The 22,277-nt window shown below is 39.8% G+C and overlaps 1 protein-coding gene and 1 long non-coding RNA gene across 2 annotated transcripts in view; one reads left to right on the forward strand and one right to left on the reverse strand.

Annotated features, from left to right (window-relative positions):
- Positions 1-22,277, forward strand: part of Oatp74D (Organic anion transporting polypeptide 74D) — a 139,261-nt gene that overhangs the window by 42,635 nt on the left and 74,349 nt on the right. The gene's annotated exons all lie outside the window — the stretch shown is intronic.
- Positions 563-14,469, reverse strand: LOC110835386 (uncharacterized). Its single transcript, XR_015535900.1, has 4 exons — positions 14,377-14,469; positions 5,042-5,197; positions 2,993-3,122; positions 563-2,614 (listed from the first exon to the last, which is right to left on the reverse strand). It is a non-coding gene; the product is annotated as an uncharacterized LOC110835386 (long non-coding RNA).

Consider the following 22,277-nt stretch of genomic DNA (forward strand, 5'->3'; position numbering starts at 1 on the left):
CCGAAAAAAAAATTGAATAAAAGTTGTTAGTCTCTATGTAATATTCGTATTTTTGTTCTATGGCGCAATAGCCTGAAGTCGAGCCATGGCTTCCTCCCATGTGAGAGTTTTCTTTGTCTTTTGAAGTGTGCATTTATGTGTAGTGAGTGACAGGCCCACGGCCTCTGAATATTCGTATTACGTCTGTTGAAATATTTGAACGGAGCTCAGTGATTCAAGAAAATCGCCCGTGTAGTCTGCTAATACATATTAAATATACACAACCGAATACATTATTTAAGCTCTGCTATTGTCCTATCAACTATCTTATTCCTGTCCGATTTAATGTCTGGCCTTCTTTCCATTATACACTTAGACAGCAGATCAGCGCCTTCGTTGGGGTAAACCTAAGGAAATTCTCAATGGTACTCCAAATGTGCTTTAACCCGTTCTTGTTGCGTTAGCGTGGTTGTGCTGCAGTTAGTAGCCGGTCACTCGGAGGACAACGCAGGGTGTAAGAACACTTAAACAACAGGAAAATCCAGAAAAACAACATTTACGATATGACATTTGCATCGTTACATGTAAATATGCGATATTGATTGAATAAATAAGTCACAAGAGACATAATAACTCAACTAATTTAGTATTTGAAAATATAATAATAATCCAGAGACGATCAGGCATTCAGTTCCGTTAAAACTTAAAAAAGTAAAACGTATTCTGTTTCATATATGTAGTACCTGAGAAATGTTACCCAAATTATTTTTAAATTTTCATTGACAGATTTTTATCTTGATTGAATGCCGAATAACTGTACCATATCGTCTATCAATTGTATAATATAGAGAAATATATCGTTATGGCAGTGTTATCATAATTTAGTGCTAAAATGAATTCCTTGTTGGAACTGGTGATTTGTATTATGTATAGTTTATAGCCAAGTTCTGTCTGAAATAACCTTAAGAATAATATTTTATGGAAACGTTGCTATAAGACTCTGTGCAGTATAAAGGTAATTATGTAGATAGTGTAAGCACTAATTAGTGTTGATTTATCAATACCAGGGGATGCTGAAGCACAAGATAGCTATTCTCTATAAAAAGTAAAGTTTGTCCCACTATACACCATGTAGGCGCTTGGGATGAGCGGAGGTATAGCTCCTCTCTTTCTTGACCTCGGCACTAGATGGGGGTGAGTGATCAGCATCACGCCCCGGCCGGCTTTACCCCCGGGACAGGACCCCGGTACCCATTATAGAGAAGGCTGGGTGGGCCCCAGAGCCGGTCTGGACCCAGAGGCTAGAGGAAAAATCCTCTGGCCCTGTCTGGGATCGAACCCCGGTCGTCCAGCCCGTAGCTAGTCACTATACTGACTGAGCTATCCCGGCTCATAGCTGTTCTCTAAAGTCTACTATAAATGAGACAATTTCGAGGGAAATAATCTCGCAAACTCATAGCTTCATAGCCTCATAGCTCTGTCTCTATACGCCATAAACCATCATGAAGCAACACGCCGTCTTTTTTGATTATAGCTTTAGCAGTAGCATTGGTCGCAAGTACACTACCGGATAACAGCATTAGTGCAGTTTAAACATGGTAGCCGAAAGCAGCGTGGTCCAGTTGTTAATTTCTTCATAAAATGAAATTATCAAAATTTAATAATGTTGCTTTTTTGTCTGGATGAAGGGACCTAAGTACAGTCTTATTAATATCACCATTGTATCGCCGGTAAAAACTTCCACTTTTAGTCTAATGTAATGTAGAATGTTTGGGTACACACATTTTTCAGTTTCTTATCTAATTTTTATCTAAGGAATTTGCAGACACATTTGTTTGGCATTTGTGAGCGTATTAAAGAACAATTGTACAAGTCACATACACTTCAAAATCCAGGTGTGACCAACATAAATGATGAAAAGTTGATTTCACATCCTCCTGTAAGTGTATAATAGGCATAATATCTTCAGCCTTAAGTTTATCAGAATTTATTTTCTTTATATAATCGTTTATACCCGGAAGAAATTTTAATGATCGCATTTCTGCTGCTACTGTTTTTATTTTGTCTCTGCCATCAGATGTTCATACCTCACAGCTTATTTTACCACTGTCGCTTGTGAGTAGTAAATTTTCAGTTTGAGAGATACCGGTCAGCTGCGAACTAGTTTGATGCTTGAGACTGTTGCTTTCAGGTTTTTGTGTTGGTTTGGAACAGACTGTTTGACCCCTCAACTCCGACATATCTGTCGAGAGTAAATATCCTACAGTCGACATAACCGCCAGCCTCTTCTCCTTCGAAGTTGGTATCCCTTGGAGATGTAAATGTCCGTGTAGAATTCATATTGATATGACTTGAAGATTTCGCGGCGACTGAATGCGATAAAATCTTCTCGGGCGATGATTTTATCGAATCGAGCATTTCGATTAGCCTTGTAGCAAAGGTAAAATGCCCGAAATTAGTTGTCGCTGGGTGGTACAGCTAGAGGCCTTGCGACGGGCCGGCGTTGCGTCCAGGGATAACGTTCCGAAAAGTTGGCAGAAATAAAGTGGCTGTCTTCTGCGTTGTTGCGCCGTGTAGTCTGGTAGAAGTTTACCGACGTTTCAGAGGAACATACTGCCTCCATCTTCATTCCCTCCTGTTTGTTATGCAGAGGAAAATATGTTGATTATGTTTGAGAAAGTAGAGCATCTTGCTAACTTAACGGTTGCAGGAGATGGCTGGATATATCTTCCTGTGCTGACTAGAGTGAGTCAAGGAACTTTCGATTTTAAGTACTCATCACTGAGAAAGAGCCAGGCAGAGATAGTGAACCTAGTATGTCCTTACTTTTAAAGCCACTCTCATAGAGTCGCTTTCTCACGCACTCTCAGTGGCACTGTCACTGTAGTCCATATTCAGTCACGCACTGAGTCACTCCCCCCATACACTGTCGCTCTACCAATCACCCACATTCTCTGTCTCATCAAGTCCGTCACTCGCTCCGTTATTTAATCGGTCTCTGTCATTCACTTACCTAGATTTGGACCAACTTCTCGAGAGATTTAACTCCTGTGAAATGTCTCGCTGCGGGTTAGGCGTAAGGTGATAAAGTCTCAGTAGTGGCGCTCGAATAGTTCCCACGTCCAAAACAGTTGCTTTCCCACCTGTAAGCCAGAGCGGACCTTTCAGTCATAGCATAAACTGCCCACTCACGGAACAGTATTGACGTCAAGAACGCGTGTACCTTAACCTCAGTTTTCGCTGTACGTCTTTCATTACGTACTCGGTCACACCAAACGCTTGTTCGCAGATCATGGCTCTCACTTTGAGAAAGGAACCTACAGAGTCTTTCTAAAAGACGCTCCGATTGTAATAGCTTATAATTACTTACCTACATAGCAAACATCACTGTATTTGGTGTCTCTTAGTTAAGTAGTCTTGGGAGAATGTAGCTGGGCCACACACACTGCGAAAGTAGCGCTGGATGTGCTTTATGATAATTTTGACAGTGTTTGTCTAATCGCTTTCCTTTACGGCCCTTACCACTATAATCTCCAGATCTGAATGCGTTCACTAGAGTCTGCCATATTTTTCTTACTCTGAGTCACAGGAATACATGTGGACTGAAAACCTCTTGTTATTTTTATTGTTGACCCATTTTAATATTGTCCTATCTACGCCTAGGTCTCCGAAGTGATTTATTTTCTTCAGGTTGCAAGACGAACATTTTGTATCCATCCCATGTTACCTTTCTTGATATTATCTCACATTTGATGAAATTCACAAATTATGAAGCTCCTAATTATGCAGTATTCCTCGGTCTGTTCGTACATCCTCTCTCATATCCCTAAATTTTCTCCTGAACACATTGTTCTTAAACAATTTCAATATGTGCTCTTCCCTTGGAATAGGAGACTATTTTGTTCCTACACAAAACGACAGATAGTATTTTCTTATAGTTTTCAGACTGTGTTTTAATCAATACATTTTTTGGTAGGAAATGGAAGGAAACAATTCTGAACTGAATAATTGCAAGCATTACACGAAATGTATTTGTAAATGTTGTTTTGATTTTTTTTAGTCGTCCCCAACCTATCGACTTTTCTGCGTTTTGTATTGCATTCTGGGTATGAGATATCAACATAGATCCATAGCATTTTCTGCGTTTACTTTTATGCTTTTCTTCCTATCTCACAATGTTTTTATTTTCTTATCACCATTAATTAAACCACGACTTCCGAATGAACGTTTGTGTTGGAGTAACAGAAGTTATTCGACAATATTTCTCCAGTTGAATATAATACAAAAGTAGGCCTTTTGTGAAATCAAGACTTAGGTATAAGTTTAGCTTCTAATCTGATGACGATATCGAAATAACTGTACATATTCATGTGCAGTTTTGTATGGGGATCAGTTGTGGCCATGCATACGGAGTGCGTTATGTTTATTTATATATAATTTACTTTAAAATTACAGACATGGTGTCGATAGGATACTTTCAAGTTATAGAGGGCAAAATAAACGTTGTGAAAATCTTTACTGGCTGATAATAAGTCACTACCATTTAATCGACGTTTTTAAGGGAAAGCAAGCAAGCGTTACTAAATTTCTCAGATCTTCTGTTACGTATGTCAACAGAGGATGCCATGGGGACAAAAACAGGTGACACTCTTGGCGAGAGCGTGTGGTGTCTTTGGAGTCTGTTCTGCAAGTTGTGTTGGGGATCTTCAGTTTTGTATTAAGAGTTTCCAGTAGGCAATTAACTGGACTTTCTTCTTCGTGTTGTGAGAAATTTTTCAAATTGTAAAGTGTCGTGAGATCTTCTGCATATAGGCCAGGAGGACTAAGACGCTGCGCTGGCTTCGTGTACTTCGCCGAAATTACAATTTGTCTTCGTGCCAGCACATTAATTAGGGCGGAGCCAATGACCTGAGTTCCAAGGTGGCGCATTCATTGTATTCCTAAATGAGGCGTAATTTGTCTCGCTTCTTTACTTTGTACAGAACAGGTGACCTTATAAAATCAATAATTTGATTTGTTTCCTTATGTTCTTCCCCCTTTTATCCTCTTTTCAACATCTCACCTCTCATATACTGAAATTTCTTTTCGTTATCATACATCTCCTACTGCATATTTTTTCTTCTCCTTCTTCCTCTGTTGGTTTCTTTCTTCTCCTTTTTCTTCTTCGTTTGCTTCTCCTTTTTCAATGTCTTCTCCCACACAGTTGTGTTCTCAGGGCCTGAAAGAATTAACCAAAATTTATGTAGCGTTTAAACAAAGTAAATTAACGCAAATATGGCTTTAATTTAGTGTGTTATCTGTGAGAATAAATTTCCGTTTTCTCTGAAAAATGTCACCAGAAATGTGCTTGTAACATAATGTCGTTATCTCGTTTTATATCCTCCGTTATGCATGTCACATATTATTGAAGAAGGCAGACCGAGGGTGTTTGAGAACAGGGACTGAGCAGAACAGTTAAGAGGTATGAGAGAGAGGAAAACACAGGAAAGTGGAGAAAATTTCGCATTGCCAACCCATATAAATCTCGCTGTTTGGCCAACTTCATAGTTGTGACACATCAGCTAGTCAAGACATTTCCAGCCATGGAACTCGAAGGTTTATTATTTATTCTGAAAGAGTCGTCTTAATATTGGTTTACCATCTAGTAACTGACATCCAGGGGTAGGAGACGGCAAATGCATTCAGAATTTTTATAAGTAACCTTCTTTGACGGATGTTGCATTTAAGACAGAGAGTAATACTAAAATGGGAAATTTGTTGTGAGGGTGGGAAGTGATGCAGTTGGCTCAGGACTGTTTCCCGCTGGCTTTTACATTACGAGGCTTGAACTTTCGGATTCTACTACCACAGAGTTAATGCAGTTACTCAATTTAGTTTCAGCTTTGTTCGCGTCTGTCCGTCCTTTGAATTTGCACTGTAATAATTCTACTGTCGCAAACAGCTGCAAGAAGCCAAGAATTTTATAAACTCTGGTCTGTGCTTTGGTTCATGTTTTCGATGTTTTAAATGTATATTATTCTCCCATGGCGAAGCTTGATACCCCCAGTCTGCAAAAAAGTCAGGGTTCTTGGAAATTTTCTTTATTCCCCCCCACGCCGAATTGGTTCTGAGTCGGAACATCACAGAGGTCCCGAAAGACTAGATAGTCGCACTCTATTCGTTCCTTTTGTGTTTCCACAAAATCCATATTTGGACGTCGTGTTCAGATATCCTAATCGTAGGTGATGTATTTGTTACCAACAGAAAAAAATGTACTGTACCAGGTGGTGGGGTCAGGTTATAAATTTTAGTTACATTTTCAGTGAGGGATTGGTACATAAAGTCCTTGTCCCGTCCCCCCCCCCCCCCCAATATACTGTTTCTTCACAGGTATTTACAAAATCAGATCGTAAGTTTAATGTTATGAATTTGTATTGACTAATCTAGGCTGTATCACCTGTAGCGATTATTTAGAGTCAAATTAAAAGAGAAGATGTTATGCATCAAGAACAGAAGACAGACAGTAATCAAAGGGGCTTTCTGTAATCTCGGTCTCTTTTTCTCGCTTAGTGCCTCATTTTCTCGTCCTTTCTTCCAGCCTTTTTTGTGTCTGTTTCTTCTTTCACTCTTCCCTTCCTTTTGTGTTTCTTTCTTTCTTTTCTCTTCTCCGTAGTGCTTAAAGATGACGGCGAAGAAGAAGGCAGAGGTATTTGTAGTTTTATAGCGGTTCTCTTGACTGAAGCTCTTTTTTCGCAACTCGTGTCGTCATTGCAGAAATTCTTCTCCCGTATCAGAGATGTTGTGTCTCTGGATGTGGTCCAACAAAAAGTGTCCAGTTCGAATGAAGTTGCTACACGCCTACAAACACATTAATTCCAAGGTCTTTTTCACATAGAAAATTGGCAAGGTCACTGTTCACAATTTGGATCGTGTGGAAACTGTACCAGCCAGCGTAGCAAGATAGAGTCGAGTATCCATGCTGAATTTAATTTATACCGCACGTCTTCATTTGTGTTTCCATTTTAACTTATAACCTACTTCTCTTTTGTGTGGACATGTAGCGTTGTTCTAGCTAGTTCGTCTGTCCGTACTTCCGTTAGCGTCTTTCCTCCCTAACGAGCTTTGAACCACTTGACAGATTTTAATGAAACTTTGTATGAATATAATGCCCTTGAGACAATTCCAAGTCTGTAATTTTTTATCTCCTGTCTATGTCAGTATTAATATAGCGACCGCCCGAATTTTCGTAGTGAAAGTGTCATTAATATAACTTTAATTGAATGTCTGACCACGCGAAATCTTAATTTAGTTCTCATTTCCTTGACGACAACAGTAATGAACCATTGAAGCTAAGCATCTGAAATGTGTGGAGAAGATAGGTCAAACACATACAGAACATTTACGTGTGTTATCATTTACAAACATGTCAATGGTTCTAGCTAACAAATTTAACTTTGGCCGCACGGGGAATCTTTACTTGCAGGAATTATACACAGAATGGACGATTAAGTTGTAAGTTATAATTATTACTTTGTAAATCTTTCTTGCTTTAGAACTATCATAGACTATGGGAAATACGTAAAAATTGTATCCCGTCTTACACACAAACTAATTTACTTTACTGCGAGTAGTTTTACATATTGAAATAATAAAATTGATTACCTGTTTCGGTTTAACACCTATTATCAGGCTTATTTATAGTATGTACAGGACTTAAAACCGAAAGCTGTTTTTACATAAAACTGCAACTAGCAATTTATAAATCGATTTTGTTATCTCAGGTAATTATTAGAAATTGAAGGTGAAACGTGATTTAAATATTTGTCGTCGTAAAATCAAGATAAAAACATATTCACATTTTTAGTGAAGTATCTTATATTTTTATACTGGGTATTTAAAATGCAATTCAGTGGGGGGTTTTTCCTAGTGTCGGTAACATGCAAAACTAGATTACCCCATTTTCCTTTCGTTGTTTGAACAGTGGTGCATTTTAACTCTGTCCGTCGGAGGTTTAAGCGAGAACGAACCGTGCGGATAATATTACGTCCATTGGTTATTTTCTTTATAAGAATGTGAAATTTAGCTCCCGTAATTACCGTAACATCGCACGACATTAAATTTAAAACTGATGTCAAAAAGCGAAGATGAAGTAATATTGTTACCTTATCTGTTCATGTATTAATTGGGCGGTGGATGTTCTGTAGATAGGCGCCGCTGTAACCTAAGCGTAAGAACGGCAGTCAGATCAAGTGACCTACAAAATAGCGTCAGATACATGTTATCTTGACTGCTGGATAAACAAGTGAAAGTTGAGTGACCGCAATGTAGGCTGTGTGCTGTACGAGGACCGTATATAGCCAACACGTCCACCTTGTCTGGTGAGAAGACAAGTGTGTGATTAGTAAATATGCATGCAGCCTCTCTCTCTGTGCATTATTTGTTTACAGGCCGAATAGAAGTATGACCATTTTCTAGATACCTTGTTAGTGATTTCCTGTCCAGCATTAGGCTTAAAGTTTATTAATGTCGCATTGGATTCTATTTGTGACGTGATCAACAGTAGAAATTACATTACAGATGCAATATTTTTCTTTGTTATTTCATGATATGTATATCATATCGAAACATGTTTAAAATTTCCTCTGTAGACCTGAAGACCTGTTTTATGCGATGTACTGTGAATAATTTTGTAGACTATTGGAGTCTGTTTTGAAGTATACTGTGAATGAAGTTTGGGTTAAACCGTGTGTTTAGACTTAAATTAAAATTCATCTGACAAATTTCAGTTTATATTTCTATACAGAATTAACTTTATAATTCATTCAAGTCTTTCTGAGGCGAAACTTGTAGGCGTTGCTTGTATATTATGTAAATAACTGATGATATACGCAAGGAGCAAGACTTCACTTACTGGTATTTACGTTATTATTAGCCGTGATTGGATTTATATTGATATTAAATAGTTGCGTTGTTGACTTTGGAGGTGATCTGACGCCATTCTGTAGAATTACATTTTTATTTCGCGCCACATAACTTTTAGCGTTCAAATTTTAAAAATCCAAGTTTTAAGTAATCACATAGCTACTTGTATACTGCTGTTTCCTTTAAACTTTATTCCTTGTGTGTGAAGTGTAACTTAATAAAATCAGTTTTGTGTTGAGGCTGTGAGAGTAGCGATGGCTTCCAGTTGAAATTATCCTTGTATATTACAGCTATTGATTCTGGAATGTCCAAGGCGGATCTTAAAATGATGGTGTATAAGAAAGCGGACGAGACCGGGGTATCGGGCTTGGGTCCTGTAACCCGTAGCGCCAATGTCGTTCTGATGTCCGTTTGGCGAGAAATATGGCACTATTTGTCAGCTGCACTAGAACAGTGGTGTTCATTTGTATTTAGCCTCAGGCCCTGTAGTTATGCCCACATAATACTAGGATACTGGGAACGACCCGTTCTTCAAGTGCCTGAGCACTGCGGGTCCCAACTTTTCGTTGGTTTGATCTATAGACATTCGGTAGGACTCCTTGGACGAGGGATCGGCCCGTCGCAAGGCCTCTACCTGTACACAGGACAGCACAACACAGAAAATCGCGGACAAACAACCATGGCTTGAGTGGGATTCGAACCCATGGTTCCAGCGACCAAGCGGCACAAGGCCCACGCCTCAGACCGCACGGACACTGCGGACCTGATGCCCACACCATACGAGTAGCAAATTATTTCCGGGATCACGAAGACGTAAATAATCCGAAGTATTCACTTTTATATAAGAAAATAACACGTTGTTTCATGAACTCCGAATTAAGAAAAATAAGTTTGATAAAATCGTTTGTGTCTTCTGCGTTTTTCATGCAGCAGTCTAAGAAGTCGATAAGTCGGTTTAGAAATTGGGAGACACAAACTACAGGTGTCTAAAAAGGTATCTGCACATTTAAGAACCAATTTTTCCCGCCGTTTGTCAGCTGTCTGAATATGATGACATGTTTCAACAAGACGGGGAACCCCCCAAATTACCATCGTGATGTCAGGGCCTGTCCTGACAACGCTTGTCCCGACCTATGGGTAAGTCGCAGGGGATCTGTCCAGTACCCCCTGCGATTGCTAGATTTTACCCCATATAACATTTTATTGTGGGGTTACTTGAAGGGCGCGATGTTCAACACAAAGCCAGTAACACTTCCAGAGACTGCAAGAAATTGAACGGCCTTGTTCAGCCGTCCCAGCAGAAACTCTGGTAGCCGCTTGTCAGTCAGTAGCTCACCGCTGTCAAATGTGCCACGAAGCTATCGGTGGTGATTTTGAACACTTACACTAGATTTGCTAATTCACCAAGTGTCAGTGCTGGCGTATGTAATGGTTTGGTTTATTAGTGTTGTTTATTTCATTCATTGAATGTGTATATACAACTTTTTGGGTCATTCTTTATATTAATTTATGCAGATGCTAAAAAACGCACTAAGACTAACGAAGTAAGGAACAGGTGAGGTTCTGGGGCCCAGTGGCGCAACAGATAACGCGGCTGAGTACGTATCAGAAGATTCGATGTTCGTATGCTGGCAGGGTCGATTTCGTCATTACTACTACATCTGATATTTCTGTTAACGATTATAATGGTTATAGCCTATTTGACTAACAAACTTATTTACTAAGTGAAGAACTCGTGGACTAGCTAACTATGTGGGATGGTCCATATTTATTTTAGAATATTTTAGGCCTCACACCGTGCCGATATGGTAAAATTTTCCGACATTTCAGACGAACTGTTACTAGATGGTTGAATTTTATTTCAATAAATTGTTTTATACTATCCGTTAGAGAAGTCGAATTGTTTACAATTAAGTTACGTACTGGCTATCTGACAAACAGACAGATTAACTTCTGGTAAGACTGACTAACAAAGTTGGTTACGTGACTGAGTAACTAACTACTTCATTGATTAATTGCGAGTCTGGAAGCGAAACCTGTTATTTAAGGACTAGTACAATTATTTTTCCCTTCAGTGACTGCCCCTTCAGATATTGAAACTGGAGTAGTAAGCGGTTCGCAAAAGACACTGCATTGTGGACTGTTCTGCACAAATTGCCGTCAGTCAAAGCAGCAAAAGTGGGCGTACTTGCTGACTGACATAACCGCAGTGTTCCCGACCTCCATCAACATCTTTCAGACTGGTATGGGGCCTTAGTATCGTTACACCTGTCGTAAAAACTCCAGTCTGGTGACCAAGGTTGCCAGTGTGCATGTGCCCATTAAACCTTTTGTGTCCTTTTAACGCGATCGCATTTATACGACCAAAAGCATTGCATTAACTTTAATGTGTCTTGAATTCTTCCATTGCCCGTTCTTCTGCTGTTTTTACTTATTGGTAAAGCATTAATCGAAAACGAAATTAATTTATTTACCGTCGGTGTTTGTAACCATAAACCGTGCAGATAAACTCAAATGGATGACATACGACGTGCATATATGAGCTTTTACATGTTAAATAGGTCCATGCGAAGTAACTCACTCATGAAGATGACTGTCTTATGGGTCGTTGCGCCGTGCAGTCTGATAGAAGATTACCGACGTTTCAGAAGTCCTTGCTGCCTCCATCATCACTCACCACCGTAAAACCATCAAATCCTACATAGCGTACTCATCTTCTTATTCTAAATGATGCCAAAGAATGTTAAAACGGACAGTAAGTACAATTAAATGAAGTTAAAGAAGGAGGTGAACTAGTAACGATTCCGAAAACTTAAAGAAAAGGGGGATGCCAGTCATAGTAAATTTAGAAACAGGTGTTTGAATGAGAATCGTATAACGGATAAAAGTAAAAGGTAATTGATATTTCATTATTACATTAATATGATCATAGGTCATTGTTTCGCAACTGTGTTCCAATAATGCCTAGATTCCAATTGTTACGCAACGGTGTTTAACAGTCATGCATGTTTTCTACCCCGTAGGGAAACCGCGATAGACAGACAGACAGACGGACATGGAAGGGCCCATGTGGCCATCTTACGAGCGTAAAGAATGCGTAAAACGAACGTGAAAGGAAGACACGAAAATTGGCTTCATCGAGCAAGTGAACTGAGCGGTAAAATACAACTGATTTATTTTCAGGACGTATGAAGCTTGAATACCGTTCTGGCCACCATTTTTCTTGACTGAATTTTTTAATCCTTCCAGGAGAATGATAAGACGCCCCTGAAACACTCCATGATCATTCTTCCAAAAATTTCACACATTTTTTCTTGTCGGCCCGCGGTACATAATGAAAATTGACCTGTTTAGAGACATTACGAGAAGTCCTTGCATTAATTACGACAGTATTCCACACAAATAAATCACACAATTTTATTCTATATCCAGTCGACGGTTATTGAAGTCCAACGTTTCAAGACGAATTGTGACCTGCTAACAATATAAATAATAACAATTCGTGTTTCTTGATGTGTAGTTTAGTAATGGATATCGTGCTGTGAAGAATAAGGTGAGTTCATGTTCTCATGTTGTGACGTAGAGCGTGATCATCTTCCACCGTGCCATGAATAAATGAATAACGGTAACCGGATTTGAATTAAATGTATTTAAAGAGTAAATTAATCTTTAAGCTTGTTTGGACAGACATGAAAAATAAGTTGCACAAATGGGTTATCGCTTACTTGGATGAACAAAATTGGCCGTTACGAACAAAGATGTTGTCATGCACTGATGAGACCAGTTCTATTCTTCTATTTAACGCTTTCAGTAGTAGTTATTGCCTAATATGCTACATAAATACTGAATATTATGTTTGTTTTTAAGCAAGAACCTATTATCCATGCACGTCGAATGCGTCAGGATGAATTAGTATGACCTATTATTCATATATAATTGATATTTCCTGTTACATGATAAATGCCCAATCGATATTAGGTCGACTGTGTTACAATCACTTATGATCTAGTATTCCATATATATGATTGATATTTCCTTTTGCTTGATGTAAGGATCACCGATCGATATTAGTCAACTGCTTTAAGACTACGTATGACCTAGTAGTCCATATAAATAAATTTTACCTTATGTTTAGTAAGTGAAATCGATAAAAGTCGACTGACTGTTTTTAAGACCAAATATAAATAATTGATGCTGGTAACAGTATCCTGCCAGTTATTCATGAGCTGTACATCAAAGCGTGACGGACAGACACGTGGCGAGGCCAAATCTGGCGTGTCAATCACTCCTTCTGTCTCCTGGTCACTTCGGGGACGTTCAGAATCCAATACTTGGTGTTACAGCAGACTCGGAAAATTAATTAATTCCCGTTATAACAAAAGGATAATGAAATATATAAGTATACAAGGACTGGCCATGAGGGAGACACAGAATTTGTACATAATTTTGGTAGGGAAACTCCTGGAAAGTTGCAGTTGCTAGGACGACTAGGAGAGCGGTAACTCGTCTGATTCGCCTTCGGGAGGAACCGCTTCCAGTCACCCACGTCTGAAGTTGGTTGTACGACCTAGGGGGTTTTCATCAGTCCTTCAAGCAACTTGTCTTGGCATCGAAATACGCCACGATAGCTTCCTTTCAGATCCTTACCTGATACAATTCATGATCACCTTCCCATTTTGCTCAACGCTGTGTAACATTCGTTTGTTAGAACAGCTTCCTTCCCCTACTAGGATTTGAGATTCTCACGGTGGAATGTATGAAGATGGCGGGGTTGTAGCGCTGTGTAGTCTGGTAGACATTTACGAACATTACAGAGGTACTTGCTGTCTACATCATCGGGGCGATCTGATGATGGAGGCAGCAAGTACCTATGAATTTTCTAAATTTTTCTGCTTAAGATGCAGTGCTGCGACTAGGGGTATGTCTTCTTGGTTGGGTTTGGATTGAATCGATGTGATTGTATTTTAGATAAAATAAGTCGGTGTGACAGGAGATATTTGTTAGTTTTATGGTGGAAAATGTCCACATTAAGAACCCAAAATTTAAAAGAATACATTTTTATGTATTTTTACGACAATCTAATGGAAGTTATCAAGTCACAGAAACTCTTAATAAAGAGAATTTTATTGAAATAAATGTCATGTATTCGAAATAAATTGGCGCACTTTTATTAACACACATTCTTCAACTGCAGTGACATCTGGAAGATAATTTGTGAGTATTTTCTACGCTGTTACCGGAACAGTTAATATCCACTCTTTAGAAACTTTTCCGCAGTATGAATATATTCATCAGGATAGTGACAATATCGATACTCCTATACCCATATATCGATACTGTGTATAACATTTGAATTTCTGTGAATAGAAACTTATCAGATAAGAACCGGTGAAATAAAGTTGCATCATCAAGTACAATGAGTTGCAACTGGTATTATGTATAGTAACACATGTTTCATTCAGGTTTTACAGTTGCAAACGGACAACATTTACTTACCATAATATTAGAAGCGCCTTGTTCTCAGCGATCCTACCTGCTCACAAACGAGTCTCGACACGCGCCGTCAGTGATCACAACTGCCGATGCTGTGATATTGATCCGTTTGTACGTCTGAACAGACACGTGATGCGTTCTTTGGGCAAAGCAAAACATTTCGATTATCTTGTCAGGGCTGCCTTTTCAAGTAGTGTCGTTACTTGGTCCAGTTGCTCTGGGTCGCCACCTACTGCCTGCCAAAAATTTGCCCAACCACGACACATTTACCTTGAAGATGGCAACTACAGTGTTTGCCGAAACGTTGAATAAAACAACATTCGATACGGCTTACTCCCGAAAGCGGAAGATTTGATGTCATTTATACACTCAGTGGCGAAGATCTAATGATATGGTTTAGTTAGTTTAATGTTAATTGCTGTAACGCAGTTATATTTCACAAGAATGTGCTGTTAATGAGCTTTAAGATCAGTGAGAGAGTTGAAATTCCAATGAATGCATTTGGAAAATATAGTTACTCCAAGCTGTCACTTGTATATCAGTAGATTTCAGAGTGGAAATCCGTGATAACAAGGCGTGCCATCGAGCAAAGTAGTGATTGTTTGCAACTATTGTGTTCTGTCCCGTACCTCATTAGTTAGTTAAGCATGGAAGAAGACATGGGGTGAAGCGTGTAGGTAAGTGAATGCAGGTGTTAGGTTGTGCTATGAAACGGAATAACAGATGGATGTCATAGATTATGTTGCTTTTCTCAGAAAGGCAGCTTTCACTCCCATTCATACTGCATATTCAATGAAATGTATTCCATTATGCAAGTTACAGGTTGTTTGAGTGGGATAGCGTAGTTAGTACAATGGCTTTCGGACGACTTGAGTTCGATACTCCAAAACGGCAGGATTTTTCTCTTCGCTTCAACGTCAGGACCATCTGTGGGGTTAACTCAGTCTTCTTGGGTAGGGGCCGGGTCCTATCTTTCATGAAGCTAAACATTCTTGTCCCTATGCTTGTACTGAATAATGTTGAAACTCGAGGAATTTTTTTTACAAATGTGCGCACTCCTACTTCACGCTATTGTTCAGTCTATTTATGACCCAAATCACATTCAATCAAATTCTTTGCACCTTTACTGAGCGGTACATATTTTTTCAACTTATCGCTCAGGATGGCACGATATTTAGATACTTGAATCTCCAAATAATTTTCACTGTCTGCAATTATAGCTATTTTAATTCGAATATGTACAAATGTGTCTAATGTCATGGAACAGAATCATCTTTGAGAAGCCAACAGTCTCTCAAACGGCCAAGAAATTCTCAGTCTTTTATGAAACCCGAGGGTTCGTTGTCGGGTTCACAAGAGCTTGTCACTAGACTCTGTACTGAGACAGTTAAATTCAGTCCACATCCTCCCACACTGGTTCTAAGGTAAAGTTCAGTATTATCCTCTAGTTAATCATGAATTTCCCGGAGGATCTCTTTCATTTAGGTGTTTCAACTAAATTGTGGTAATATAGGATTTGAGACTTTCGCGGCGAGTACAATCAATAAAATCTTTTCGGGCAATCAGCCGCGTCAACTGGTTACCGTAGAATTGATGTCAGTACTCTGATGTTGGGGACAGAGTTGGTTCCCGAAACGTCGGTTTACTACGGTAACCAGTTATTAAAGTGTGGCAACTTTTCGACGCTGCCATGAGTGCTGCATGTTCTGCTCATTTATTTATTAAGATTTTTGTAATCCTAATAGATTTAAGGTTCTCGTGACATTGAAGGTGTCAATGTTGTGCTGGGTTGTGGCGCCGTATGGTGTTGCAGGTAGGTACCAACGTTTCGGAGAAACATACTGTCTCCATCTTCAGAGGAGCCGTGGAAGTGGAGGCAGTAGACCTATGTATTTCCTAAACATCGGTATATACCTACAGGTCCACACGGCGTTAGAACCCAGAACAGCAAGATGGGTATGATCACCTTGCTGAAGAGTTACAAATGATGAAGCTCTTTGATGTGTAATTTGTAAAAGTTTGTTATTTTTCCCTTTTTGGTTCACGTATTCTTCTCGGGACCCAGTTCTCAACACCCTGAGCCCGATCTCAACTTTGTCACTCTGTTCTTAACACCTTCAATGTAGCCTGTGTTCTCTCATTAGCGTGAGGGATCATGTTTCACGCTCACACAAAACAAGATGTTAAATTGTAGTCATATAATAATAATAATAATTTATTCTCGAAGTACTGACGTCACTGCCAAATTTATCCTTCCGTCTCGTTATTGATGTTTCCAGAAAACTCTGGGATACTTGATACTGGGAACGACCCGTTCTTCAAGTGCCTGAGCACTACGGGTCCCAACTTTTCGTTGTCTTTGATCTATAGACATTCGGTAGGACTCCTTGGACGAGGGATCGGCCCGTCGCAAGGCCTCTACCTGTACACAGGACAGCACAACACAGAAAGACGCGGACATAACATCCATGGCTTGCGTGGGATTCGAACCCACGGTCCGAGTGACCAAGCGGCACAAGGCCCACGCCTCAGACCGCGCGGCCACTGCGGTCCCCTTCTAGAAAACACTCGAGATGGAAATGCTCGTCTTCCACGGGTTTCTTAATTAGCCTGGCAATCCTGAAGCTTGTTCGCCAAATTTATTGTTCTAATGTACTTATATCGTCGCTCCTAATATGATGTTCCAAGTGATACACTCGTTTGAACTCAGTTTCAAACAGCAGCCTTCTGTACAAGTAGAATCTGGAGGATGGTCAACGGAAAAGTTCATATAAGGAGTTCGGTCGCTGTTGCATCACATTGCAGGACCCGTATCCATGGTAACTACAACGACTTGCCATCATTATATCGCTCTTCTGCTTTTATTTGTTATTTTTTGTTCTGGTTTCTATAGAAACAGCTCCACAATGGAAAGGTCACAGCTAGGTGACTGCAGACCATTTATAGAATCTGGTACGACGTGTAGGACGTCTACCCGCTGGACACAAAACGTTGAGAAGAAAGGCGATTTAAATTATTTATTTATTTATTTGGTAACCTATTAACAGTAATTTCCATGCTGAACATCCACCTTATTAAAGTCGTATTTATTTCATTTAAGATTGTTAGTGTCCTAACCGAGGACCTTTATAATTCTTACTCTTCAGTAGATATTAAGATGATCAAATTAAGGAAGATTGCGTGTAGCACGAACGAAGGAGGTTAGGAATGCATACAAAATTAGACTTGTTAGTCGGAGAGCCAGGGAAGAGAGATTTTGTTGAATTAAGGCTTAGATGGATGGATTATATTAAAATGTGTCTTATGGGAATGGGATTTGTATATAGGAATAGGATATGACTATGTAGATCGGATTAAACTGGCTTAGGATAGAGTCCAGTGGCGAGATGTATGGACATGGTAATGGAGTGTTGGGTTGCATAAAATGTAGAATTTTCTTCATCAACTGAGCGGCGGCTGTCACCGTTTACAGGATTCCGATCTGTGGAATTGCAAGATATAGTCGTTCTGTCCACATGTTTAATCTCCCTAATTACAGGTAGGCGAAATTTGTTGTTGGGGTCTGCATTGAAGACTGTCAGAAGAATGTAATCGTTACTAGTATCGGTCCAATATTCCCCTTACATTACACGAAACTTACATCGACAAGATTATTCCATTCATGTTTCGAAATGATGAATATTTAGCCGTGTAGAAGGAAAAACATTGTCTGCGTGGTGTATATTTTGTTCTGTTGGCATAGTAACAGCAGATTGTGTCTGCAGTAAATAAAACTCCGTGGGTCAGTGAGGCATGCAAACGTTGTAGTACGTTTTTCGGCATTTGACAAAGATTTTAATCTGTAACCTACACACTCATCCATCTAAATATGTTTCAGTTTTCTTTTAATATTACTTTATATATTTCGGAAAAAATTCACCTTTAAATGTACGTTAAAATTATGGTAGATATTTTTCAGGAGGGTTGAAACGACAACTCCCATAATGCTTCTTTTAATGTATTTTTAGACATTCTGTGGAGCCAGGAGTTGAATTCGTAAATTCCCCTCTGCAGTGTGATATTGCCTGTGGCATTTTTCGCAAACGGTGTATTGTTATTAAGGATAAATTACGCGTCAATTGCATAAGCCCCCGAAGCCTTCCACAGAGCCAGTACGTGCGTCAGAGGAAGCCCAACAGACACCTTGAAGTTGCCCTTGATCGCCTCTAGTGTGTAATTTATAGACCACCAATAATGGCCGCCAGCCGAAAGTCTCGTTTCTATCACCTGTAACTATTCTGCATTTTCTTATAAAGCACTAAAAATAATGTTGGTTTAAACCAGTGGTATTCAACCTTTTTTGTTCGCGTACCCCCAGATCCAGGAATTAAAGCGAGAAGCCGAGAATAGGGACAACTGGAGAGCTCTGTTTGGGCAGAGCAATGGACCTGTCGTAAGACAGAACACTTAATAATAATACCCCCAGATATAATTTCTCTTCAACTTTGTACCCCCAAAGTTGTTGATGCATAATTCAAGTAGTACATAGTATGTAATCTACATCTAAAATAAATTACACTACTGATTATTCAGTGTTTATCATAAAATAATTTTTTTTAAATTTTACGTACCCCCTAAGATGTCTTCGCGTACCCCCGGGGGTACGCGTACCCCAGGTTGAAACCGCTGGTTTAAACTATAGAATTCTTCAAAATACGATTCGTCATTTCATATGTAGATCCTTTGCGTAGACCGTATAGAGCAGGGTCACATTTGGTGGTGTGATGTGATTTGTACGGCCCGCGTTCATATTTTGTAATGCTGTGATGCTTATATGTTGAAACATTTTCTGGTATCAGAAAGTCCATACCTATCGGTTTACGTAATTCTTCAGCCTAATGAAGAACGTCAAATCAAAAACTGGGATGTCTTACTGATGAATACTTGGGTATTAAGCAAAAACAGTGGAAAATATCCCATGAATGGCTGATTTCGATAGACAGTAATGGAAGGTGGCTGTCTTCTGGGTTGTTGCGCCGTGTAGTCACGTAGAAGTTTACCGACGTTTCATAGGTCCTTGCAACATGCATAACCCGGACGATGAATTGGTTTGAGACGTAGGGACCAGCCGGACAATTTCATATTGTCAAAACGCCATGTGTGTCATATTGGTAAGACTGAAATGTAAGCAAACACGTTTCATAACAGCTCTCTTGACATCGCCTCCATATGTATTATTCTCCATGTTCTCCATTATGTAAATTATAAATTAACAGGTACGGGTTAGCTCAGTCAGTAGTGACTGGCTGTTGACTGACAACGTCTAGGTCGGCTCTGGGGCCCCACCCAGTCTCCTATCGAATGGGTACACCGGGGTCTTTTCCCTGACCGCTCACCCCCATCTAGTGCCGAGGCTAAGAATGAATAAGAGCTATATCACCTCTCCCTCCAAGAGCCTACATGGCACATGGCGGGACAGATTTACTTTACTTCACGGGACAGTGAACTGGAGTTTTGCAGTTTTTGTTTCTGTTGGTTTTCCGACAAAGAGGATAGTAACATCTCATAATGCATCAATCATGTCACCCGACTCCACCTTTCCTCGTGGACGCCAAATCAATAATGCTCTTTGCCTGAACTGGAGTGTTGGCGTATCGCAAAGATTCGCTGTTCCCTGTCTCTGCTTCCACTTCGACTCCTCGTCATATTGTTTTCTGAATCATGAGGACCAGTGGCAGACTCCTTCAGTGGAAGATAAGAACTCGTTTGGTCTCCGTTGGGGGATTGGATTATAGGGAAGTCTTGTACTGCCTGTTCATCTCATTGATGATACAGCTCAATGCGAACCTCGGTTTTTATAAATCCTTTTTCGTACAAGTAGCATGACTTCTTCAGCAGAGGGTCAGACCGTCGTAAGACCTCTGCCTTCGCAGAACAAGACAGACATCCATGCTTCCAGTGGGATTCACACTCTTTTGATCATTGTGTAGGCGTTGTAGTGCCGCCCTGCCACCAAGAGCAACACAGGCTGCCATACAACAATAAATTACCCCATTACCGCGCCACTGGTTGCAAGGCAGCAGTAGCTGTGTCCCGTCTGACATTCGTTTGTCACGTGGTCTTGGAATAGTTCAGTGACGCCGGTGTAGATTCCATATCGCATTCCGTATCTGCAAGTCTTAAACGGAAACAATATTTCATGTCTGCCAAATACATTTCGCTGCGTGAATAATGGATATCGCATATGGAAGTTACCTCGTGGAATCTGTTTACGTTTATTTTAATTCGTATAACATCTCGTATTTATTACGTTGGTGACACATTTATAGCGCAGAGGTTACATCATTTGTTCTTTGTGGTTGTTGTGGCCAGTGAAATACAGGAGGGGGAAATGTGTTAGCCGGTCTGTTGACGCGCCTTGAGCATAGCTACTTGAAGATGATGTTCTGCCTTCTGACGCCGTGTGGTCTCGTAGGTAAATGCCAACGTTTCGGAGAAACATATTTTCTCCATTTTCAGGGTTGCAGAGTATATGTACCATCTAACAATTCACGTTACTAGCCAGCCAAGAGACAAGTAACTGAACATCCCGTGTTTGCCCAGTTCTATGAATCTGTCTATATATGTGTGGTCTAATTATCTATCTTTAAACATTTGTTTGCCTGTCTGTCTGTTTCTCTCTTCGTTTGTTCGTTCATCTGTCCGTCTGTTTCTCTGTCTGTATTGTCTCTTTGTCCGTATGTCTATTAGTAGCCACCCGCAGTCTAGGTAAACTGGCCAAACAGACTTACTCGCTGATACACATTCGATAGCTGTTGACGTGCTAAAGAAATTACTGTTGATGTGCAACGCGAAGCGTTGTCACAGCCGTAACACTCACCATGTGACAGTTTCAATAGTCTTGATCCAGTGGAAAACAATTCAGTCCCTACATTCCGATTCACTAATTTCCATTTAAATTTGTTTTTTTCTTCTCCCATTTGCGTGTGACATTTCGCTCTGTCAAGTTGTCACTTTCTATAAAATTTCCCCACCAGAATTCTGTATGCTACTTTTCCCCCATGTTCCTTGGTATTATCTGTGGTCTTAACATCCTTTGTCTTGCAATATGAACCAATTGATCTTTGTAGTGGTTATGGGTTGTGTTTTCTTTGAGGCGAGGTTTTGAATATTTAATTGTAATTTAAGATTGGTTCTGGATTCAAAGTGTTAATTATAAAATTGAGGACATGTTTACTGTCGTTCAGCGAAGGAAATTTACCTTTTCTCCTTTTTTAAAAACCGAAATGTTAAATTAAATGCACAGAACAGACGACGAACAGTATATTGGACTCAACTGGCAGAAGCAGGAGTATAATGACGGTCTTTATTCAGCACAGTGATATCAGATGTTACAGAAGTACCCTGCACGATGAAGTTTTAAAATAAGCAAAAGTGACTATGGGTCGTGTCCGCTTTCATGGCTCCAGAAGAAAACAGGTTTGCCTGATGTGGGTCACACCTGCTCATGGCCATTCTGAAGCACTGTACAGACACGTGGAACAGGAAATGGCGGAGAATGTCTTTAATGCAGAAAATGCAGCAGAAGGCAACTTAAAAGCTTGATTGTGGTTCACAATGTTGAGCCAACAAGTCCAGACTTGACTTCATCCAGCTTTTGGGTACTACATTGGCATAATGAGGTACCAAACTAGGTTTCAGATCATAAGAAACTGATTTCTGGAGAAATCTCGAGAATTATCAAACTGCCAATTCCGACTTGTCGATGGCGTGAAAAATAAGGAAATACGAAGGAAGTAAGAACAAAAGGAGCAAAGAAAGAGACACATGCATGAAGTAAAATACAAACAGAAAAAGAAAGAAAGAGAGAAGGAAAGAAACACCTCGTAGACCGCACGAAACCAAAAGGAATTGCGAGTTGTGTT

This window comes from Zootermopsis nevadensis, unplaced genomic scaffold (genome assembly GCF_977971745.1).
Source record: "Zootermopsis nevadensis isolate Lab colony 2312 unplaced genomic scaffold, Znev_1.0 Znev_ptg000020l, whole genome shotgun sequence".
Classification (NCBI taxonomy): Eukaryota; Metazoa; Arthropoda; class Insecta; order Blattodea; family Termopsidae; genus Zootermopsis; species Zootermopsis nevadensis.